At 37.9% G+C, this 23,486-nt stretch overlaps 1 long non-coding RNA gene across 1 annotated transcript; it reads left to right on the top strand.

Moving 5' to 3' along the window:
- Nucleotides 1–9,775, top strand: LOC120222819. The gene is made up of 2 exons (XR_005526121.1): nucleotides 1–473; nucleotides 9,290–9,775. It is a non-coding gene; the product is annotated as an uncharacterized LOC120222819 (long non-coding RNA).
- Nucleotides 9,776–23,486: the final 13,711 nt, after the last annotated feature.

The following is a 23,486-nucleotide window of genomic DNA, read 5'->3' as shown; positions in this document are numbered from 1 at the left end:
CTCCAGCTCCCCCCGCCCCCGCCCGGGCCCCGCCCCCAGGTCAGCTGAGCCACCGGGGCCCGCCCCGCCTCCCGCGGCGGCGCGGGTGGGCGGTGAGCGCAGAGCCCCGGCGGACCGCAGAAGCCGTCCTGGGCTGGCACGTCTGCAGTCTGAGCGCTGCTCCGCGCTTGTTCCCGCCGCTCCGGTGCCTTAACGAGAGGCGAGAACTGTGCGTGGTCATTGGGACACCCAGTGTCCTGGGCACAGAGTGGCGCGCAAAGCCTCGGGGAGCTCACAGAGACTAGGATGACAAGACACAGCTAGAGTCTCGCGCTGCTTCAGAGAACTGAAACACCAGAGACCCTCGCCACCTCATTCCCCTCAAACTTCCCCAGCCCCTCATTCACGCTGCAGGTGCCTGCCTGGAGGTGGTGACGCTCACCTCCTGCAGCTCCATAGGTTGGTCTCAGGGCATACTCCCGCCCTTCAATGAGGTAAACAATAATTAAAATTACCTAATTCATAGGGTCATTAGGAAGGCTGAGAAATCCGGGTACAGCTTGTGGCATAGACCCTGGCCCAGAGATAGAACAGCACTTTCGTTAATGTTAGTGGACCACGACGCTCTGTTTTATAAAGCCTCACAGAAGATGCCTCCTGAGGTTCCAGAAACTTGCACTGAACGTACAGGCAAATGTAAAATCCTCTGCCGCTCCCTAAGTGTGGGACTTCAACTGGAAACTGTCCTGAACTAAAAAAAAGAAGTGTAGACAGTGCCCCTTGTTCTCAGGTTCTTATAAGTATAAAATGAATTAACATGTATGACAGTTCCTAACAATGCTGGGGTACCCAAGAAATAGCACAGGCTTGTTTCGGGTTTCATCGTCATGTAATCTGCTTAAGTCCTACTTTGCAACAGGATGTATGAGTGATCCTAGAAAGTTGACAAGGAATTTTACATTGTGCAAAATAGATTTATTCCTGTGCCGATGTTATCTCCCATGTTTCCATATTAAGGAGGAACTCTTTGAAGGGTTCTCTGCTATCAAATCAGATCTTTGTTTTGCCTGTTTATAATGACCCTGGAATTGCCTGAATCTGCAGAATCTTTCAGTCATTATTTTTCACAAGCCTAGTGTCTTGGCCTTAGGGATGTTATGAATTACACAATCCAAGCCTCTGGCTTTACAGCTGAGGGAACAGGGTCCAAAGAGATCAGGTGACTTGCCTGTCATACAGTGGTAGACAGGACTTAACTTCTCTTCTGGCTTAGTCTTCTTGCAGTAGGGCCTATTGATTGATATTAAGGTGAAAAAGGCTCTTGCTGGCTCAAAGCCTTCTTCACTTCAGCAGCATTCTTACCTTTGATAGGAACAAAGCTCTCAATTCAAATAATATGCCAGAACTCAGTGCATTCAATAGTCAGCCCTGGTCTGTTCAAAACCAATAACAAGACACAAGAGCAAGAGTGGCAAATGAATGTTTTCATAAATCTTGGAGATTCCGTTAAGCCAAGTCAAAGGAAAATTTATCCCAGCAAATATATTTGGATATATTCTGTTGCTCTATTAAGAAATAGTTTAAGCAATCTATTTTAAGAGGGTGGGGGGGAGAAGAATACACATTTATCCTTTCTCCTTTCATTCCAAGACAAAACATGGCATTGCCTGGACTGCTTCACCTTGAAATCAGAAAGCTTTGAGAAAATCGAAACCCTAGTAAGTATTCTGTCTAAAATTGTCTTTGGTACAGATGCCAACAAACTTTCATTTTGTTATAGGATAATGTTTTGTCCATTATTTCCAGGAAGAATAAATATTATTTTTAGGTAGTGATAAAACTTCGCAACCTAAGTAATTTAAAGTCACAATATGAAATACAATTTTACAAATAGTCACAAGTTTCTATAACCTTACACTGTATAAAAAGATTCTATTTTGGTCATTTGATGTTTTCCAAAATTCAAATTATTTACATCAAATGATAGTTTTCTGGCTTGAAAAGACAAATAAGGTCTACAGAAGTTAAATGATATGCAGGGTCAGTATATGCAGAAGACCAATGAGGACATTTGGCCCATATGACAATGCTTCCATCATCTCTAAATATATGAAGTTGGTAAGCTCATTAGAACCCCAAGGAATAGTGACGCCAAAGATGTTTCAATCCCATGAGATAATTACATAAATTATAATTAGAGGAAGAAAATGATTCAGGGTGTCTGCTTAATTCTCAAAGATAAGGACAGTAGGCCAGAAGTATCCCCCTGGAAAGTTATATAAAGAACTCCTAAACTCAACAGTAAGATCACAAATAATCTGGCTAAAAAAAAAAAAAATGAAAAGATGCTCCACATCATATATCATCAGGAAAATGCAAGTTAAAACAACAGTGAGATACTACTACACACCTATTAGAATGACCAAAATCCAAAACACTGATAATACCAGATGTTGGTAAGGATGTGGAGCAACTAGAATGTTCCATGTTCCTCATTGTTGACAGGAATGCAAAAGATATTTTGGAAGTTTGTTACAGAATTAACTGTACTTACTATATGATCCAGCAATCACAATGCTTGGTATTTACCCAAAGGAGTTGAAAACTTATTTATGTCCACACAAAAATATGCATGTGGATGTCTATAGCAGTTTTATTTGTAATTGTTAAAACCTGGAAGCAACCAAGATGTCCTTCAGTAGATGAATGGATAAATAAACTATGATATATCCAGATACTGGAATATTATTCAGTGATAAAAACAAATGAGCTATCAAGCCATGAAAAGACAGGGAGGAAACTTAAATGCGTATTATATAATGAAAGTAGCCAATCTGAAAAGGCTACGTAAAATATGAGTCCAGCTATTCTGGAAATATGACATTCTGGAAAAAGGCAAACTATGGAGATAGTAAAAAAAAAAATCAGTAATTGCCAAGGGGTAGGGAGGGACGAATATGTGGAGCACAGAGGACTTTAGGGCAGTGAAACTACTCTGTATAACCATAATGGTGCATATATATTACTATATATTTGTCAAAACCCATTGAATGTACAACACCGTGAGGGAACTGTAGTGTCAACTATAGACTTTGAGTGTTAATGTAGGTTCATCAGTGGTAACAAATGTACCGCTCTAGTGAGGGATGTGATAAAGGAGTAAGCTCTATATGTGTGGGAACAGGTAGTATATGGGAAATCTCTGTATTTTTCATTCAATTATGCTGTTACTTAAAAGTGCTATTAAAAATAGTCTATTAAAACATATATTTCTAGAAATGCCCTGGGTCAAAGAAATAAGACTTCCAGTTAATGTTTTGTCATGTAAGAAGTTTGGAAGTCATCACTGCATCCTAAAAATAAGTAAAAAGGTGAACAAAAATGAGTAGCTCTTAGATCCAGCAGAGAATTCAGATGATGGCAAACCATTGCACCAAAAGCTGGAGAGATAGGTGGATACAGAGAATCACAGCTTACCAAAGCCGAAACCCATGAACAGAAAGCTCCTCGGGAACCAGTACTAGGATAGGAAAACCTAAACTATAATTGATGAATTGGTGGAGGCTGAGAGTTAAAAACTCCATAGGAGCTCAGTCCTAGGGGAGTCACCCACACTTTTGTGAGTTTTACTTCCTGGAGCTCAACCAAGTTCTCACATTGGAGATTAGAAAACAATTCCCTGATACTTCAGCAGGGCAAAGGGGGAAAGAAACCGTTTTTGAAATACACCAGACCATTCTGTTCTTCTTAACAAGTCCTGTCATCAAGAGAATCTTTTTAAACAAAGCCTAAACCTGTAGCTTTTTATCTGGGCCTAACCAACCTGGGAGAAGGGAAATACCCAACTCCAGCCCCCTCTACCTATCCTGCCCACCTAAGGAGGTGAGAAAATTGAGAAGCTCTTGTGAAGTTCACGGCTCAGGGCGCAAGCTCACGAAAAGAATAAGCCTAATCACAGGAATAGAGAAAGCCTCCGCTCTCTCCCACACTCTCCCATCCTATTACTAAAGGCCTATTTGCCATAGTTCCTTTCACCCAGTACAACATGTGTGGCTTTCACCAAAAACTTGCAGTGAAGAAAACACAATTCGAAGAGGCAGAGCAAGTATTAGCACCAGACTCAGATGTGGCAGGGATGTAGGATTATTAGTCCAGAAATTTAAAATAACTAACTATGAATAATATACCTAGGGTTTCAGTGGATAAATATAGCATGACAGAACAAATAGAGAATGTAAGCACAGAGGATCTAAGAAAGGAATTCTAAGGAAGACCCTCAAAGAAATACTAGAGATCAAAAACATAGAGAAAAATGAAGAATGTCTTTGATAGGTTCATTAATTGGCTGGATGTGACAGTGGAGAAAATCTCTGAGCTTGAGGATATATCAACAGAAACTTCCCAAGTCAAAAAGTGAAGAAAAAAAGACTGGGGAAAATGTAATAGAATAGTCAAGGACGGTGGGAGAACTTAAACAGATAGAACAAACACTTCGTTTGAATACCAGAAGAGAAGCCATAATGAAAGTGACAGTGAAGCCTTTAATCACTTACTGTGCTAGTATAAACAAAAGGCTTAAAGAGACAAGATGCCCACTTCCCCCCCTGCTTCATTTCCCCCATAAAATGATATGCCAGGTGAGGGTCAGGTGGATTAGCAGAGATGTGGGGTTGCCTCACTGTTGAGGGAACCCTGAACAAAAGGCTCTGGTTGCTTTATGGCCCCTGTAGTGGGTGGGGTGGAGGAAGGGTTAGGAATAGGAAGTTACTGGATACCGAGTCTGAGTAGGAATAAATGTGTTCAAGGTTTCCCACTTGTCCTGCCCAATAAGGGGATATGAGCAGAGTCACCTGAACAAGACCTCTGCCCAAGGCCCCAGATAAAGAGACCTAGGAATGAAGTCACTGGGGCTAGTAATGCAAATATGTGAAGAGCATGAACAGCCAGAGAGACATCAGTCCTTCGCTGCAACTCCTTTTAGAGATTGTAATACATTGGCTGTATACCAAGCATGGGATGAGAGGATGGCTTTTTCCCACAAGGCCTGTCAGGTAAAGCCTTTGTAATTGCCTATGGTCAGACCTGATAAATTACACTTACCTCATGTGATCCAACAGATCTGATAGTGCTAGAGGTTTATCCATGAAGGATATATAGAGTTTTGGGCAAACTGCAAAAGAAGAGTCACAGTGTAGAGCCTTATATCCTAAAACAAAGCTGTTCACCATAAGTTAACTACTCGGAAAAATAGGTCCTAGTACACTATTAGGTCTTAACAAACACCAAATATCTGACCATGGTACGTTAAAGGACTATGAAGCCTGAACTGAGGATTATCAACTCAACCAAGTCATAGAGCTAGGCAGGGGTAGCAATGTCTCGTTGTATGTAGGAAGTGATATATTCAGAATCAAGCAAATCCCAGAGGACTCAAGTAAACTACATGAATAGGTGGTCTAGCCTTCTACATTATTTATCAGTGCTGCACTGATGACCTCATGGGGAGTTCCTTATGATCTACTGACAGAGGCCTGATTCACATGTAGGCTGGTGCAATATATATTGGAAACAGCCATAAAAGGTTAGCTGCCTCATTACAGCCTCATTCAGGAATGGCCCTGAATGGCATTAGTGAAAGGAAATCTCAGCACACAGAGTTGTGAGAACTGTATTTGAGTTTTCACTTCATGTGAAGGGAGAGGTAGCCTAAGATTCAGTTGTATATTCACACCTGGGAAGAGCCAAAAGTCTTGTTTGGTTGAGGCCTTAAAAGAGCCTTAAAAGAAATGTGGATAGAAGATGGGTAATATGGGGGTCTGAGTAGATAATATGTGGTCGGACACTGTAGGAGTGGACACACATATGCAGTTTTGCTCACAAGAGAACATGTACCACAGAGGAGGGTCTTGACAATCAAATATACAGAAAGATGAGTCCTGTGGATTTTAGTCAGCCTCTCCGTGCACCACTCCAGTATTTGACATTGAGCACATGAAGAAAGTGTCATAATAGTAGCAAAGATAAAAAACCATGCATGTACCCAACAACATGGGATTTCTCTCACCAAGATGATCTTACTGAGCTCTAGACCGTAAACTAGAGTAAACTACATGAATAGGTGGTCTAGCCTTCTATATCAGTGCTCTTTGATGAGCTCTAGACAATGGTACCAGCCAGCCATCTATTGACAGATTGATTACACTGGACCCCTTCCTCCGTGGTGGGGTCATCAAATTGATTTACTGAAATTAATACATATTCTGAAAATGTTGTGCCTTCCTTGGCTGAAGTGTATCCACTAGCACCATTCTAGAGTTCTAGAATTCTTTCTCTTGACATGGTATCCCTACAACATTGTCTTGAACAACAGACCCACTCAAAAAATAATAATGAAATAAAATAAAATAAAATTTAAAAAGAAAATAGATACACTTGATGTCAAAGGAAATGTGAGGATAAGCTCACGAACTTGAGAATCACTCGTTTTAACAAGTAGCTGATCATCCAGGAGCAGCCAACCTAAAACAAAATAAAACAAAACAAACAATAACAATAACAATAACAACAAAACAGTGGAACGGCCTGTGGAAATTTCAGCTTAGGTGTTGGCTGGAGGACAGCATCTTATGGGGTTGGAGCCCTTCTTTCAGGATGCACTATATCCACTAAACTCTGGCCAATATAAAGTGGTGTGTCAGTCAGAACTAGAATACCCAGGTATAAAAACCAAGATGTAGAAGTAGCTGTTGCCTCTCTCATCATCATTATCAGTGACTCACTAATGGAATTTATGTTTGCTATCCCTGAAACTGTTGACTCTGTTAGGTCAGAAGTCTTGGTTCCAGGGGTGGGGAAGGTACAGGGTTCCACCCAGATGGAAGTTGTGACTAATATTTTGGTGTCATTTGGGGTTCCTTATTCTATTGGACAAACAGGTAAAAAAAAAGGAGCTAATGTACTGGCTGGGGTAATGAACTCTGATTTCCAGGTTAAGTTAGAGTTGCTACAACCTAATGAATGCAAGGAGGATTATGTTTGGAACCTTGAGTCATCAGTGGAATATCTCCTACCACTTCCATGCCCAATGTTAACTATCAATGGGAAACTACACTAACCGTAACCCAACAGAACCAAAACAACCTAGCATGACAACCTGCATGGGCCTCGTAGCACTAGAACTGAGGCTGAATCCAATCAGTCTCATGGTTATTCTGGCTCCTATCATCACTTTAAATCTTAGATGAGGCACCAAGCCACAGAACCTAGCATCAAACTTTCCCAGCATCTGCCCAAAGGTACTTTCCCACTGTCTCTGACTCATTTCCCTTTTCCTACACTGTCACTATTCTGGGATTATTCCTCCCCCCAAAACATTAACAGTTAAGCTTTGCCTCCATCTCTGTGTGCTAGGGAACTCCAACAAGGACAATATTCCCTCCCAATTTCTATTCATTAGATTATTCAATCATTCTAGGGTGCCCAATAAAAATTAGACATCCAGAGTTGTTCAATAGAAATATAATGTACGACTCATAAGTAATTTTACAATATCTGGTAATCACATTTTTAAAGAGTAAAAAGAGGGGCACCTGGCTGATTCAATCAGTCTAGCCTGAGACTCTTGATCTTGGGGTTGTAAATTCCATCCCCACTTTGGGTGTAGAGGTTCCTTAAAAAAAATCTTTTTAAGTAAAAAGAAACAGGTGAAATTAATTTTAATAATACACTTTATCTAAATCAATATATTAAAAATGTTATCATTTAAACATATATTCAATATAATTATTAATTAGATACTTTACATTCTTTTTTAAATATAAGGTTTCTTCTTTTTTAAATGAAATTTTATTTTTAAGTATCTCTACACCCAAATGTGGAGCTCAAACTTACAACCCTGAGATCAAGAGTTGCATGTTTCTACCAACTGAACCAGCCAGGTGCCCTTAACATAAGGTTTCAAAAGCTGTTGTGAATTTTATACTTACGGTACATTTCAGTCTGAATGCTAACTTTTGATCTGTATTCAATTTCATATGTTTCACAGTGAAAAAAATTCACACATCCAATACTGGGGGACAATTCTCCATGGATCTCATATTTCTGAACATCTTATGAGGAATGGCACTGGATACTTTTGTTTCTGGACTGTCTTGTAAAGGATATTTGTATTTCAAACAGCCATAGAAGAAGGACACCCATATCTTAGCTCAGGTGGTCAGGCAGAGAGCAAATTCTCCCTTCCTCTGCCTTTCTGTTCTGTTTAGGCCCCCAGTGGATTAGATGATGCTGATTCACATCCAGGAGGACAATCTGATTTACTTAGCCGACCACTCACATGCTAATCTCTTCTGGAAACTTCCTTACAGACATACCCAGAAATAATGTTTAACCAGTTATGTAGGCATCCTGTGGCCTAGTCAAGATGATACATAAAATTAACCATCACAGTTCAGTGAGTTTGGCAAATGTATATACTTGTATAATCACTACCCCCATTAAGATACAGGACATTTAGGGGCGCCTGGGTGGCTTAGTCGGTTAAGCGTCCGACTTTGGCTTAGGTCATGATCTCGCGGTTCGTGGGTTCGAGCCCCGCGTCGGGCTCTGTGCTGACTGCCAGCTCAGAGCCTGGAGCCTGTTTCAGTCTGTGACTCCCTCTCTCTCTCTGACCCTCCCCTGCTCACGCTGTCTCTCTCTCTCCTAGAAATAAATAAAACATTTTTTAAAAAAAGATATAGGACAATTAATCCTAGAAAGTTTCCTTGTGCTTCTTTCTAATCAAATCCCCCCCCCATCCCAGGTAACCACTTTTCTGATTTCTATCACCATAGTTTAATTTTGCCTCTCTTTGAATGTCATGAAAATCGAATCACATGCTATTTTTTTAAATCTTTTTGTTCAATATAATGTTCTCCAAATCTATCCATGTAATTCATTCTTATCCTTGAAAAATCTTTCTTTTTGGTACAGTATTTTAGGGTGATAGTTATTTTTTCTCAGTGCAGTGAAGATAATATTCCACCATCTTCTGTTTCTAAGATTTATTGAGAAATCTTTCTTTTTTGCTCTTTTTTTAATGTCTATTTTTGAGAGAGAGACAGAGTGAGTGGGCAAGAGATAGAGAGAGAGGGAGACACAGAGTCCGAAGCAGGCTCCAGGCTCTGAGCCGTCAACACAGAGCCCAACACGGGGCTCAAACTCACCAACTGTGAAATCATGACCTGAGCCAAAGTTAATGCTTAGCCAACTTAGCCACCCAAGCACCCCTTGTTTTTGCTCTTGAGTCAATCCATTAATTGTTTCTTTGCAGGTAATCTACTTTACAACAGAGAGATGGCAGCTCTGTGTGGAGTCCTGGACCACAGGTTGGATACACACCAGCTGTGCACAGGCTTGTAGAAGTGAGTTCTGGTGTATGACCCTCCAAGACACAGGAAGTTGTGTGTAGGGCATACAGAAATGTTGGTTTCCATGTCAAGAGGGCTGCAAAAAGATCATCGCTGGCCAAGGCTGCAAGGTCACATATGAATTGTTTCTTGCCCTGTGGATATTCACTGAATGTCTTCACATCCACCAGCCAACCACCAGCCCACACCAGGAATTTCTAGAGAATCTCTTTTTCCCTGCATTATCCTTCCAATATCCTCTACTGAGAAAGCTTAACATTATTTTCATTTTAAAGGAGAAATGCTTAAAGGAACTCAGTTGTTTATCACAGCATACCTCAAAGATATTATGGGTTTGGTTCCAGAACACCACAATAAAGTCAGTATCTCAATAAAGCAAGTCAAATTAACTTTTTGATTTCCCAGTGCATATAAGAGTTATGTTTACACGATGCTATAGTCTATTAAATATGCAACACTGTTATATCTAAAAAAGCAATAGATATACCTTTATTTTAAAATATTCTAATGTTAAAAAATACTCACCATTATCTGAGCTTTCAGCAAGTCATAATCACTGATCACAGCTCATCATAACAAATATAAGAATAATGAAAAAGTTTGAAATATTACAAGAATTATCAAACTGTGACACAGAGACACTAAGTGAGCAAATGCTGTTGGAAAAAATGGAGCTGATAGACTGGCTCAATGCAAAGTTGCCATAAATTTCAATTTATGAAAAATATAATGTCTGTGAAGCAGTAAAATGCCTGTATGCCTGTATGTTGAAAAGTGCTTTTGAAGACTAGGGGCAATAAACTGAACTCAGGCTCCAATCAGACATGTTAGACTTACTCAGGTCTCTTTCTCCATATTTCTTAGCCTCTTTCTTATTTTACATCTCTCTGTGCTACATTCAGAATTTCTTCATATTTTCATCTGCTCTAATTTTTTCTTCATCTGTATCTACTGGGTATTAAACCTATTCTTAGAGTTTAAGTTTCAATTACTCTATTGTTTTCTTCTGAAAGTACTGCTTTTTGTTATTTTTTTCAAATCTCACTTATCATTTTATAGTCTCTTGCTTTTTATAATGCAAACTTCTATTTTTTCTGCCATAATGGTCAAGAGGTAAGATTCTGGAATTTGATTACCTGGACTTAAATCCCAACTTCTGTTGTCTGCTGAGTAACTTTGGGTAGGTCATTCAGTCTTTTTGTCACTTAGTTTCCTCATCAATATAGCCGGGGTAAAATATATTAGCTTATAAATAAGTATATACATTTATTGATAATAATGTAAGTATATAAATAATAAGTATATATTTTCTATGAGAATTAAGAATTAATATATGCAAAGAATTCAGAATATTTTTAATACATATATAATTGAGGTAAAATTCACATAACATAAAATAAACCATTTCAAAATATATAATTTAGTGGCATTTGTTACATTAACATTGTGTTGTGTATACATCACCTCTATCTAGTTCCAATTTATTTTTGTCACTCACAGGAAAGACCCCACATCCATGAAGCAGTTACTCCCCATTCTCCACCACTACCCCCATGTCCCTGGCACACATCAGTCTGCTTTCTGTCTCTAGAGATTTAACTGTTCTGGATGTTCATATAAGTGGAATCACATAAGAAGTTGTTTTTCTGTTTGTTTGTTTTCCCACATGCTTATTTAAAAATTTTTTAATTCTAGTACAGTTAATGTAGTGTTAAATTAGTTTCAGGTATATAATATATTGATCCAACAAGGCTGTACTCCGTGCTCATTGTGATAAATTATTCTTAATCTCTTTTACGTATTTCACTCATTCTCCCATCTACTTCCCCTCTGGTAGCCATCAGTTTGCTCTCTATAGTTAAGAGTCTATTTTTTGGTTTATCTCTTTTTGCTGTTGTGTTTTGTTTCTTCCTTTGTTTTGTTTCCTAAATTCCATATATGAGTGAAATCATATGATATTTGACTTATTTCTAACTGACTTATTTCACTTAGCATTATACTCTTTGGATCCATTCATGTTGCTGTAAATGGCAAGATTTCATTATTTTTTATGACTGAGTAATGTTATATATATACATATATATAGATACACACACATATATGTACCATTTCTTCTTTATCCATTCATCAACTGGTGGACATTTAGGCTGCTTCCATAATTTGGCAGTTGTAAGTAATGACACAATAAACAGAGGTGCATATATCTTTTCAAATTAGTGTTTCCATATTCTTTGGATAAATACCCAGTAGTGGAATTACTGAGTCATATGGTAATTATGTTTTTAATTTTTGAAGAACCTCCATACTGTCTTCCACAGTTTTGCACCATTTTTCATTCCCACTAACAGTGCATAGGTTCCCTTTTCTCCACAACCTTGCCAACAATTATTGTTTATTTGTTTTTGATTTTAGCCATTCTGACAGCTGATATCTCATCTTAGTGTTGCTTTGCATTTTTCTGATGATTAGTGATGTTGAGGGTCTTCTCATGTGTCTTTTGAACATCTATATATCTTCTTTGGATAAATGTCTGTTCTTGCCTTATGTCTATTTATGTCTTATGCTCATGTTTTAATTGGATAATTTGTTTTTTGGTGTTGGGTTGTATAAGTTCTTTGTAAATTTTGGATGCTAACCTTTTATCAGATATATCATTTGCAAATATCTTCTCCCATTAGGTTGTCTTTTAGTTTTTTTGATTGTTCCTTCACTGTGCAGAAGTTTTTTTTTTTTATGTATTTCCAATAGTCTATTTTTGCTTTTGTTTCCCTTGCCTCAGGAGACATAGCTAAAAAAATGTTGCTATGGCCCATGTCAAAAAATGTTACTGCCTGTGCCCTCTCCTAGGGTTTTTATGGTTTCAGGTCTCACATTTAGGTCCTTGAGTTTATTTTTATATATGGTATAAGAAAGCGGTCCATTGTCATTTTTTTCCATGCAGCTGTCCAGTTTTCCCAATACCATTTATTGAAGAGACTGCCTTATTCCCATTGCATATTCTTGCCTCCTTTGTCAAAGATTAATTTACCATATAATTGTGGGTTTATTTCTAGGCTCTTTTTTCTGTTCTATTGAGTGATGTGTCTATTTTTGTGCTGTACCATAGTGTTTTTTGATCACTACAGCTTTGTAATATAATTTGAAATCATGTATTGTGATACCTCCACTTTTATTCATCTTTTTCAAGATTGCTTTGACAATGCAGGGCCTTTTATGTTTCCATACAAATTTTAGGATTGTTTATTCTAGTTCTGTGAAAAATGCTGTTGGCATTTTGATAGGGATTGCATTAAATCTGTAGATTGCTTTGGATGTATGGATATTTTAACAATATTTGTTCTTTCAATCCATGAGCATGGATATTTTTCCATTAGTGTCATCTTCAATTTCTTTCATCAGTGTTTTATAGTTTTCAGAGTAAACATGTTTCACTTCCTTGGTTAAGTTTATTCATAGGTACTTTATCATTTTTGGTGCAATTGTAATTGGGATTGCTTTCTTAATTTCTCTTTCTGCGACTTCATTATTGGTGTACAGAAATGCAACGGATTTCTGTATATTGATTTTGTACCCTGCAACCTTACTGAAATCATTTATCAGTTTTAGTGATTTTTTGATGGAGCCTTTAGGGTTTTCTATATATATTATTTTGACATTTACAAATAGTTAAAGTTTTAGTTCTTCCTTTCCAATTGGGTTGCCTTTTATTCCTTTTTCTTGTCTGATTGCTATGGTTAGATCCTCTAGTATCAAGTAAAATAAAGGTGGTGAAAGTGGATATCCTTGTCCTGTTCATGATCTTAGTTGAAAACCTCTAAGCTTTTCACCATTGACAATGATATCAGTTGTGGATTTTTCATATATGACCTTTATTATTTTGGGGTATGGTTCCTCTAAACCTTCTCTGTTGAGGGTTTTTATCATGAATGTATGTTGTACTTGGTCAAATACTGTTTCTGCATGTATTGAAATAATTAAATGGTTTTTATCCTTTCTGTTTTTTTTAAAGTGTCTTTATTTATTTTAGGGGGTGGGAGGGGCAGACAGAGGAGAAAGAGAATCCCAAGCAGGCTTTGCACTGTCAGCATGGAGCCTAATGTAGGGCTCAAATGCATAAACTGTGAGATCATGACCTGAGCTGAAATCAGGAGTTGGATACTTAACTGACTTGAGCGATCCAGGTGCCCCTATCCTTAACCTATGTGAAACACACAGGTACCCACCCCTATCCTTTTTGTTATTGATATGATGTATCACATAGATTGACTTGCAAATATTGAACCACCATTGCATCCCAGGAGTAAATCCCACTTGACTGTAGTGAATGATTTTTTATAACTTTATTTCTGAGAGAGAGAGAAACAGACAGACAGACAGACAGACAGCGTGAACAGGGGAGGGTCAGAGAGAGAGGGAGATACAGAATCTGAAGCAGGCTCCAGGTTCTGAGCTGTCAGCACAGAGCCTGATGCAGGGCTCGAACCCATGAACCGTGGGATCATGACCTGACCCGAAGTCGGACACTTAACTGACTGAGCCACCCAGGCGCCCCTGAATGATTTTTTTTTTAATCAAAATATTTTCTTTTCAGGAATAGATTTAGTGTTTCATTATTTACATATAACACCCAATGCTCATCCCAGCCAGTGTCTTCCTTAATGTTCCTTACCCCTTTAGCCCTTCCCCCCACTCAGCACCCCACCAGCAACCCTCAGTTTCTTCTCTGTATTTAAGAGTCTTTTATGGTTTGCCTCCCTCTCTATTTTTATCTTATTTTCCCTTCCCTTCCCTATGTTCATCTGTTTTGAATCTTAAATTCCTCATAGGAATGAAATCATATGATATTTGTCTTTCTCTGACTGACTTATTTCGCTTAGCATAATACCCTCTAGTTCCATCCATGTTGTTGCAAATGGCAAGATTTCATTCTTTTTGGTTGCCGAGTAATACTCAATTGAATATATATACCACATCTTCTTTATCCATTCATCGGTTGATGGACATTTAGACTCTTTCCATATTTTGGCTATTGTCTATAGTGCTGCTGTAAACATTGGGGTACACGTGTCCCTTTGAATCAGCAGTTTTGTATCCTTTGGATAAATACCTAATAGTGCCATTGCAGGGCTGTAGGGTAGTTCTATTTTTAATTTTTTGAGGAACCTCCATACTGTTTTCCAGAGTGGCTGTACCAGTTTGCATTTCCACTAGGAATGCAAAAGAGTTGCTCTCTTTTCGCATCCTTGCCAACATCTGTTGTTGCCTGAGTTGTTAATGTTAGCCATTCTGACAGGTGTGAGGTGGTATTCATGGTGGTTTTGATGTGTATTTCCCTGATGATGAGTGATGTTGAGTATCTTTTTATGTGTCTGTCACCTTTCTGTATATCTTCTTTGGAAAAGTGACTATTCATGTGTTTTGCCTATCTCTTCACTGGATTATTTGTTTTTTGGGTGTTGCTTTTGATAAATTCTTTATAGATTTTAGATACTAACCCTTCATCAGATATGTCATTTGCAAATACATTCTCCCATTCTGTCGGTTGCCTTTTAGTTTTGCTGATTGTTTCCTCCACCGTGCAGAAGACTTTTATCTTGATGAGGTCCCAGTAGTTCATTTTTGCTTTTGTTTCCCTTGCCTCTGGAGATCTGTCTAATAAGAAGTTGCTGTGGCTGAGGTCAAAGAGGTTGTTGCTTGTTTTCTCCTCTAGGATTTTGATGATTTCCTGTCTTACATTTAGATCTTTCATCCATTTTGAGTTTATTTTTGTGTATGGTGTAAGAAAGTGGCCCAGGTTCATTCTTCTGCATGATGTTGTCCCGTTTTCCCAACACCACTTGCTAAAGAGACTCTTTTTTCCATTGGATATTATTTTCTGTTTTGTCGAAGATTAGTTAGCCATATGTTTGTGGGTCCATTTCTGAGTTTTCTATTCTGTTCCATTGATCTATGTGTCTCTTTTTGTCCCAGTACCATACTTTCTTGATGATTACAGCTTTGTAATACACCTCAAGTCCAGAATTGTGATGCCTCCATCTTTGGTTTTCTTTTTCTGTATTGCTTTGGCTCTTTGGGGTCTTTTCTGGTTCCATACAAATTTTAGGATTGTTTGTTCTAGCTCTGTGAAGAATGCTGCTGTTATTTTGATAGGGATTACATTAATATATAGATTAGTTTTTATAGTATCAATATTTTAACAACATTTGTTCTTCCAATCTATGAGCAGGTAAATGGTTTTTCAAAATATATATTTTTGGATTTGGTTGGCTAATATTTTGTTGGGGATTTTTGCATTTATGTTCATCAGAGATTTTGGCCTATTATTCTCTTTTTCTGTAGTGTCTTTATCTGGTTTTGGTATCGAGGTAATGCTGGCCTCATGGAATGAATTTGGCTGCTTTTCTTTTTACTGTTCTACTTTTTAGAAAAATAGGTATTAACTCTTTTTAAAATGTTTGGTAGAATTTCCCTGTGAAGCTATCTGGTCCTGGACTTTTGTTTGTTGGGATTTTTTTGATTACTGATTCAATTTCATCGCTGGTAATTAATTCAAATTTTCTATTTCTTCCTGCTTCAGTTTTGGTAGGTTACATGTTTCTAGAAATCTATACATTTTTTTCTAGGTTGTCCACTTTGTTGGCATATACTTTTTCATAATATTCTCTTATAATACTTTATATTTCTTTTTTTTCCCTTCATAGTTTATTGTCAAGTTGGTTTCCATATAACACCCAGTGCTCATCACAAGTGCCCTGCTCCATGCCCATCACCCCCAATACTTTATATTTCTGTGATGTTATTTCTCTTCAGTTTCTGATTTTGTTCTTTTGAGTTTTCTTTTATCTCTCTCTTTTTTTTGTGTTGCTAAAGGTTTATCAATTTCATTGTTCTTTTCAATGAACCATCTCCCAGTTTTATCGATCTGTTCTATTGGTTTTTTTCTTTAGTTCTATTTTGTTTATTTCTGTTCTGATATTTATTATTTCCTTCCTTCCACTGGTTTTGTTTTTCTTCTTTTTCTAGCTACTTTAGGCATAAGGTTACGTTGTTTTTTGAGATTTTTCTTGCTTTGAGGTAGGTAGGTTTGTATTGCTGTTAACTTTCCTCTTAAAACAGCTTTTGCTGCATCCCAAATATTTTGGACTGTTGTATTATTTTTATTTGGCTCTGGGTATTTTCTGATTTCCTGTTTGATTTCTTAGTTGACCCATTTATTGTTTAGTAACGTGTTATTTAACCTCTATATATTTGTTTTTTCCCAGGTTTTTTCCCTTGTGATTGATTTCTAGTTTTGTAGAGTTGTGGTTGGGAAAGATGCATGGTATGACTTTGATCTTTTTGAATTTGTTGAGACTTGTTTTGTGGTATAATATGTGATCTATCCTGGGGAATGTTCCATGTGCACTTGAAAAGAATGTATATTCTGCTGTTTTAGGATGGAATGTTCTGAATGTATCTGTTAGATTTATCTGGTCCAGGGTATCATTCAAAGACAATGTTTTTGTTTAGATGATCTATCCATTGATGTAAGGGGGTGTTGAAATCCCCTACTATCATTGTATTATTAGTGATCACTTTCTTTATGTTTTTTAATAGCTGCTTTAAGTATTTGGGTGCTGTACATATTTACAATTATTATATCTTCTTGTTGGACTGTTCCCTTTATGATTATATAGTGTCCTTTTTTGACTCTTATTACAGTCTTAGTTCTAAAGTCTATTTTGTCCAGTATAAGTATTGCTACCCCAGCTTTCTTTCACTGCCATTTGTGGGATAAATGCTTTTCCATCCCTTTACTTTCACTCTGGATGTGTCTTGGGTATGAAATTAGTCTCTTGTATGCAGCATATAGATGGGTTTTGCATTTTATCCATTCTATCACCCTATGTCTTTCTATTGGAGTGTTTAGTCCATTTACATCCAAAGTAATTATTGATAGGTATATACTTATTGGTATTTTATTATTTGTTTTATAGTTGCTTTTATAGTTCTTCTCTGTTCCTTTCTTCTCTTGCTCTCTTTTCTTACGGTTTGCTGGCTTTCATTAGTGATGACTTAGATTACTTTCTTTTTATTTTTTCGTATATCTATTACTGGCTTTTTATTTGTATTTACCATTAGGTTTGTATGTGACATCATATGCATATAGCACTCTATTTTAAGTTGATGGTTGTTTAAGTTTGAACTCTTTCTTTCCTCCTCTCCCCATCCCCCATCTTAAATATATGGTTTTGTCATACTTTGTCTTTTTATTTTGTGAGTCCCTTCACTGATCTTTTTGTGTTTCCTTTTTAAACTTTATTTATTTTGAGAGAGAGAGAGAGAGAACAAGCCAGGGAGGAGAAGAGAGAGAATTCCAAGCAGGTTCCACACTGTCAGCATGGAACCTGACACAGCGCTCCATCTGATGAACCTTGAGATCATGACCTGAGCTGAAGTCAAGAGTTGGACACTTAACTGACTCTTTCCTAATTTTTTTTCAAATGTTTTATTTATTTCTGAGAGAGAGAGAGACAGCATGAGCAGGGGAGGGTCAGAGAGAGGGAGACACGCAATCCAAAACAGACTCCAGTCTCTGAGCTGACTGTCAGCACAGAGCCTGACATGCGGCTCAAACCCACAAATCATGAAATCATGACCTGAGCCAAAGTTGGATGCTTAACCGACTGAGCCACCCAGGTGCCCCTCTCTCCTATTTTTCTTACTCCTACTTATGGTTTTTCCTTTCCACTCAAAGAGTCCCCTGTAACATTTCTTGTAGGGCTAGTTTAATAGTCATGAATTCTTTTAACTTTTGTTTGTCTGGGAAACTCTTTTTTTTTTTTTTTTTTTTTNGAGAGAGAGACAGCATGAGCAGGGGAGGGTCAGAGAGAGAGAGGGAGTCACAGACTGAAACAGGCTCCAGGCTCTGAGCTGGCAGTCAGCACAGAGCCCCACGCGGGGCTCGAACCCACGAACCGCGAGATCATGACCTAAGCGAAAGTTGGACGCTTAACCGACTAAGCCACCCAGGCGCCCCTGTCTGGGAAACTCTTGATCTCTCCTTCTATTCTGAATGATAGCCTTGCTGAATAGAGTATTCTTGGCTGCAGGTTTTTCTTTTTCAGCAGTTTGAAAATATTATGCCACTCTCTTCTGGCCTGCACAATTCTGCTGAAAAACCAACTGATACTCTTATAGGGTTTCCCTTATATGTAACTATTTTCTTTTCTCTTGCTTATTTTAAAATTCTCTCTTTATCATTATTACTTTTTGCCATTTATTTACTATGTGTCTTGGTGTGGACCTCCTTGGGTTGATTTTGTTGGGGGCTCTCTGTGCCTCCTGGATCTGGATTCCTGTTCCCATCCTCAGATTCAGATAGTTTTCAACTATTATTTCTTCAAGTAAATTTTCTTCCCCCCTCTTTCTGGGAGCCCTATAATTGAATGTTATTAGGCTTGATGGTATTGGTATTGCTAAGTTCCCTAACTCTTTTTTTCTTTTTTCGTCTCTCTCATGTTCATCTTGATTGCTTTCCATTCTTTCCTCCAAGTCACTAGCCTATTCTTCTGCTTCCTCTAGTTTACTATTTATTTCCTCAAGTGTATTTTTAATTTCATTTATTGACTTCTTCATCTCTGATGGGGTTTTTTGTTTTCTGTCTCTTTGTTAAGGGTCTCCCTGAAGTCCTCCACTCTTTCTTCAAGTCCAGTAAGTACTTTATGATCATTATGTTACATTCTCCATTAGGCCTATTATTTATTGCCACTTCATTTAGGTCTCTTGCTGTGTGATTTTGTCCTGTTCTTTCATTTGGGACATATTCCTCTGTCTCCTCATTTTGTCTCTCTATGTCTGTTTCTATGTATTAGGAAAGTCAGCTATGTCTGCTGCTCTTGAAAGTAGTGCCTTTATGAAGAGGTTCTGTGGTGCCCTGCAGCACAGTGTCCTCTGTTTATCAGAACCTGGCACTTCAGGGGTGTCCCCTATATGTATTGCATGCACCCTGCTGTTGTGGCTGAGCTGTGTTTGCCTTTAGTCCAGTCATTTGCAATGGCTCTCTTCACCTGTTATGGGCAGGATTTGGTCCTTGCAGTGTTAGTGGGACAGTCTGGGGCTGCCTTGGGCTTGAGTCAGATCAGGCATTTGCCAGAGAGGCAGCTGTGGACAGGGACCTGGAGTGGAGGCAAGGTAGGTAGTGAGTGTTGATAACACACTGGTTCCTGCAGGTGGCCTGTGTGTTTGTGGTGGTGGATGTGGGAGAGAAATGGTGCCCTCCGGCTTCTTTGCTCCTGGAGAAGTATCCCAAGGATCCTTGCTCCTCCAGCACAAGCTCTGAGATTTCTAAACAAATCTCCCTCCTGTGTACCGAGCATTTTTCAAACTGCTGCTTTTAGGATGTATCTCTGTGAGACTGTTTTTCTGCTCTCTCTTCAAGGCTTGGGACTCAGTTTCCTCTTGCCCTCCCAGCTCTCTCCTGATTTTTACGTTCCAAGTTTTAGGCCTTGCTGATTGTAAGAACTTGTGCAATTTGTCCCTCTAGTTTTCAAGGCCAAATGTTATGGACATTCACCTTCCTAGTGTGAGTCTCCCATGCCTGGGCTGGGGTCTGCTCTTCTCCCCTCTTTGTGCCTGGGGCATCCTTCCATCCTGCAGATACTCCTGTGAATCCTTAGCTTTCAGTCATGTCTCTGCCTTTCCTACCCTCTTTGATGTGTCCTGCTTTCTACATTTAGCTGTGGAGAGTCTGTTCTGCTAGTCTTTGAGCAATTTTCTGGGTTGTTTACACTGATATGGCTGTTATGTAGTTGTATCCATTGAATGAAATGAGCTTAAGGTCCTCCTACTCTGCCATCTTCCCTGGAAGTCAATATGTAACTTTTCATCTCTGGCTTCCTTCACTTAGTATGTTTTCAAGGTTCATCCCCATTGTAGTAAGCATCAGTACTACATTCCTTTTTATGGCAAAATAATATGCCATCATATGAATACATCACAAATTGTTCATTCATCCATTGTTTCCACCTTTGGCTATTGTGAATAATGCTACTATGAACATACAAACATTTGTTTGAATTTCTGTTTTCAACTGGTTGGAGTATATATCTAGGACTGCAATTGCTAAGTCATGTGGTAATTTTGTATTTAATTTTTAAGGAAATGCCAACCTGCTTTCCATAGTAGCTGCATCATCTTACATTCCCACCAGCAATATAAAATGGTTCCAACTTCCCTAAATCCTCCAAACATTTATTTTCCATTTAAAAATTATAGCTATTCCAGGCACCTAGGTGACTCAGTCGATTGGGCGTCCAACTTTGCCTCAGGTTATCACAAACCTCTTGCGGTTTGTGAATTCAAGCCCCATGTCAGGCTCACTGCTGTTAGTGTAGAGCCTGCTTCAAATTCTCTGTACCCCTCTTTATCTGCTATCCACTTCCTTGACTCTCACATGCTCTCTCTCTCAAAAATAAACATTAAAAATATTATAGTCATTCTAGGAGATGTAAAGTGGTAGCTTATTGTGGTTTTGATCTGCATTTCTCTAATAACCAATGGTGTTGAGAATCTTTTTCATGTTTATTGGCCATTTGTATATCTTTTTTGGATAAATATTCAAATCCTTTGCCCATTTTTAAATTGGGTTACTTGTCTTTTTGTTGAGTTTTAAGAATTCTTTATATATTCTGTAAACTATACCCTTATCAGATATATGATTTGCAAATATTTTCTCACATTCCATACATTGTCTTTTCACTTAGTATCTTGGACATACAGAAGTTTATAATTTTTGTAAGTCCAACTTAATCTATTTTTTTTCATTGCTTTTGCTCTCATATCTAAGAATTTGTTTCCAAATCCCAAATCATGAAAATTTACTCCTTTCTTCTAAGAGTTTTATAGTTGTAGATCTTACATTTAGGACTTGATCCATATTGAGTTTTTTATGTGTTGTGAGGTGGGATCCAAATTCATTCTTTTGCATGTGAATATCCACTTGCCTTAGAACTGTTAAGAGACTATTCTTTCCCCACTGAGAGGTTTTAGCACCCTTCTTGAGAATAAATTGACCACAGATGTGTGTCTTTATTTTTTGTACTCTCATTTCTATCCCATTGATCTGTTTATCTGTATGCTAGTACCATTCTTTTAATTACTGTAACTTTGCAATGAATTTTGAAAAAGTAGGAGTCATCAAACTTTGTTCTTTTTCAAGATTGTTTGGTTTTTGTGCTCCTTTGCAATTCTCTCTGAATTTCTAAATCTTCCACTTCTGCGAAAACGGTCATTAAGATCTTGACAGGATTATACTGAATATGTAGATTGCTTTGAGGATCATTGCCATCTTCACAATACATCTTCTAATCCATGAGCACAAGGTGTCTTTTCATTTATTTAGGACTTTCAGAAATGTTTTGTAGTTTTTAGTGTGCAAGTTTTGTACTTGCTTGGTTAAAATTTATTCCTAAGTATTTTATTCTTTTAGATGTTACTGTAAATAGAATTGCTTTCTTAATTTTCAGATTGTTCAGTGCTAAAGAACTACAATTGATTTTTTTTATCTCGATTAAGCTGAATTCCACTTTTAGCTCTAATAACTTTCTAAATTGTTACTCTTTAGGATTTTCTAGATCGTGTCATCTTGTGAATATTTACTACTTCTTTCCAATTTTTGATGACCTGATATTTTTAATGTCTGAAAAATTTTCAGGTCACATGGCTCCCATTCATGGAGCTATGTTCGTTTGTAGTTTGTTTTTTCTGAAACTTAACCGTGAGCTATTATTGAGTTCTTTGAGAATATTTGTTTCTGCCAGTACTTGGTTGCTCTGATTTGGAACAACTTTAAAAAACTAAGTCCTCTGGGACCACTTGTGTAGTAAGATTTAGGGCTGCAAATCTTCACAATGGCCAAACTAGGACAACAGATTCTGAGAGAATATTCTCTTGCTACAGAGCACCAACGTTCAAGATCTGCAGACTCCTGTGTGTTTTAGGGATGGGTTTCTTTTGACACCACTCTTTGCCAGGGTCACTTGGTTTACTGGGAACTTGAGTTCACTTGGTTTTTCAAGTGTTTTTGAGATGAAAGATGGTTTCTGTTTATGTAAATTCTGCGGAGTTCCTGGCGTCAGCATATTTTGGCTTGTGGGTACTCCTTTCTTGACTGATTCACACATTTAAAAAAAAAAAAAAAGTTGTTTTCCCCAGGATGTTTGGTTGCTTTTTCAGATGAGTCAGTCAGGTTAATCATCCATACTAATAGAAACTGAAATATCCATCTACTGACTGGTGGTATATTACTTACCGTAGAATGATGAAGAAGGTTCATTACATTAGTCCTGATCTGTGGAGGATATCCTCCAAGACCTCCAGTGGGTGCCTCAAACTGATAGTATTGAACCCTCTGCATACTATGTACTTTTCTATACATACATATGATAAAGTTTAACTTACAATTTAGGTACACTAAGAGATTAACTGCAACAATACTGTTATAACAGTCTAATAAAAGTTATGTGAATGTGTCCGCTTTTTCTCAAAATACTTCTTGTACTCTGCTCACCCTTCTTGTGATGGGAGAGGATAAAATGTCTCCATGATCCGATGAAGTGAGGTAAATGTGACATAGTTAGGCTATTTACCTCCTGGCAATGTATCAAGAGGATAATCTGCTTCTGGACCACAGTTGACCATGAGTAACCTAAGACTGTGTGTAAGGGAGGACTACTATATTTTTCTATAGTATATTGTAGTTTTTGTTTTTTGTATTTTTAGAGTTAAAAATATAGCAAGGAATATTTTTGGCAGCCTACCATTTAACTTACACTTACCTATTAAATAGTTGGCCACCTAACAACGTGCCAGGCAGTCACCTACTCATTAAGGAATATAGCAGAACAGACAAAAATCCCTATTCTAGGATGGGGTTGAAGAAACAAGAAGTATTACAGGCAAGGTAGATAATACTGATTATGCCATGGAACACTGCAACGCAGGGCTATGCTGGTGTATTATGTAGAATAGTTGAGGAAAATCACTCAAGTTTGACATTTGAACCTTTAATTAGGAAAAGGTGTGTTATAGGACTTGAGAGAATTCTAGTCAAAGGGAAGA

The sequence above is a fragment of the Hyaena hyaena genome, unplaced genomic scaffold, assembly GCF_003009895.1.
Source record: "Hyaena hyaena isolate Hyena2069 unplaced genomic scaffold, ASM300989v1 scaffold_914, whole genome shotgun sequence".
NCBI lineage: Eukaryota > Metazoa > Chordata > Mammalia > Carnivora > Hyaenidae > Hyaena > Hyaena hyaena.
This window is presented reverse-complemented; position numbering and strand designations above follow the sequence as displayed.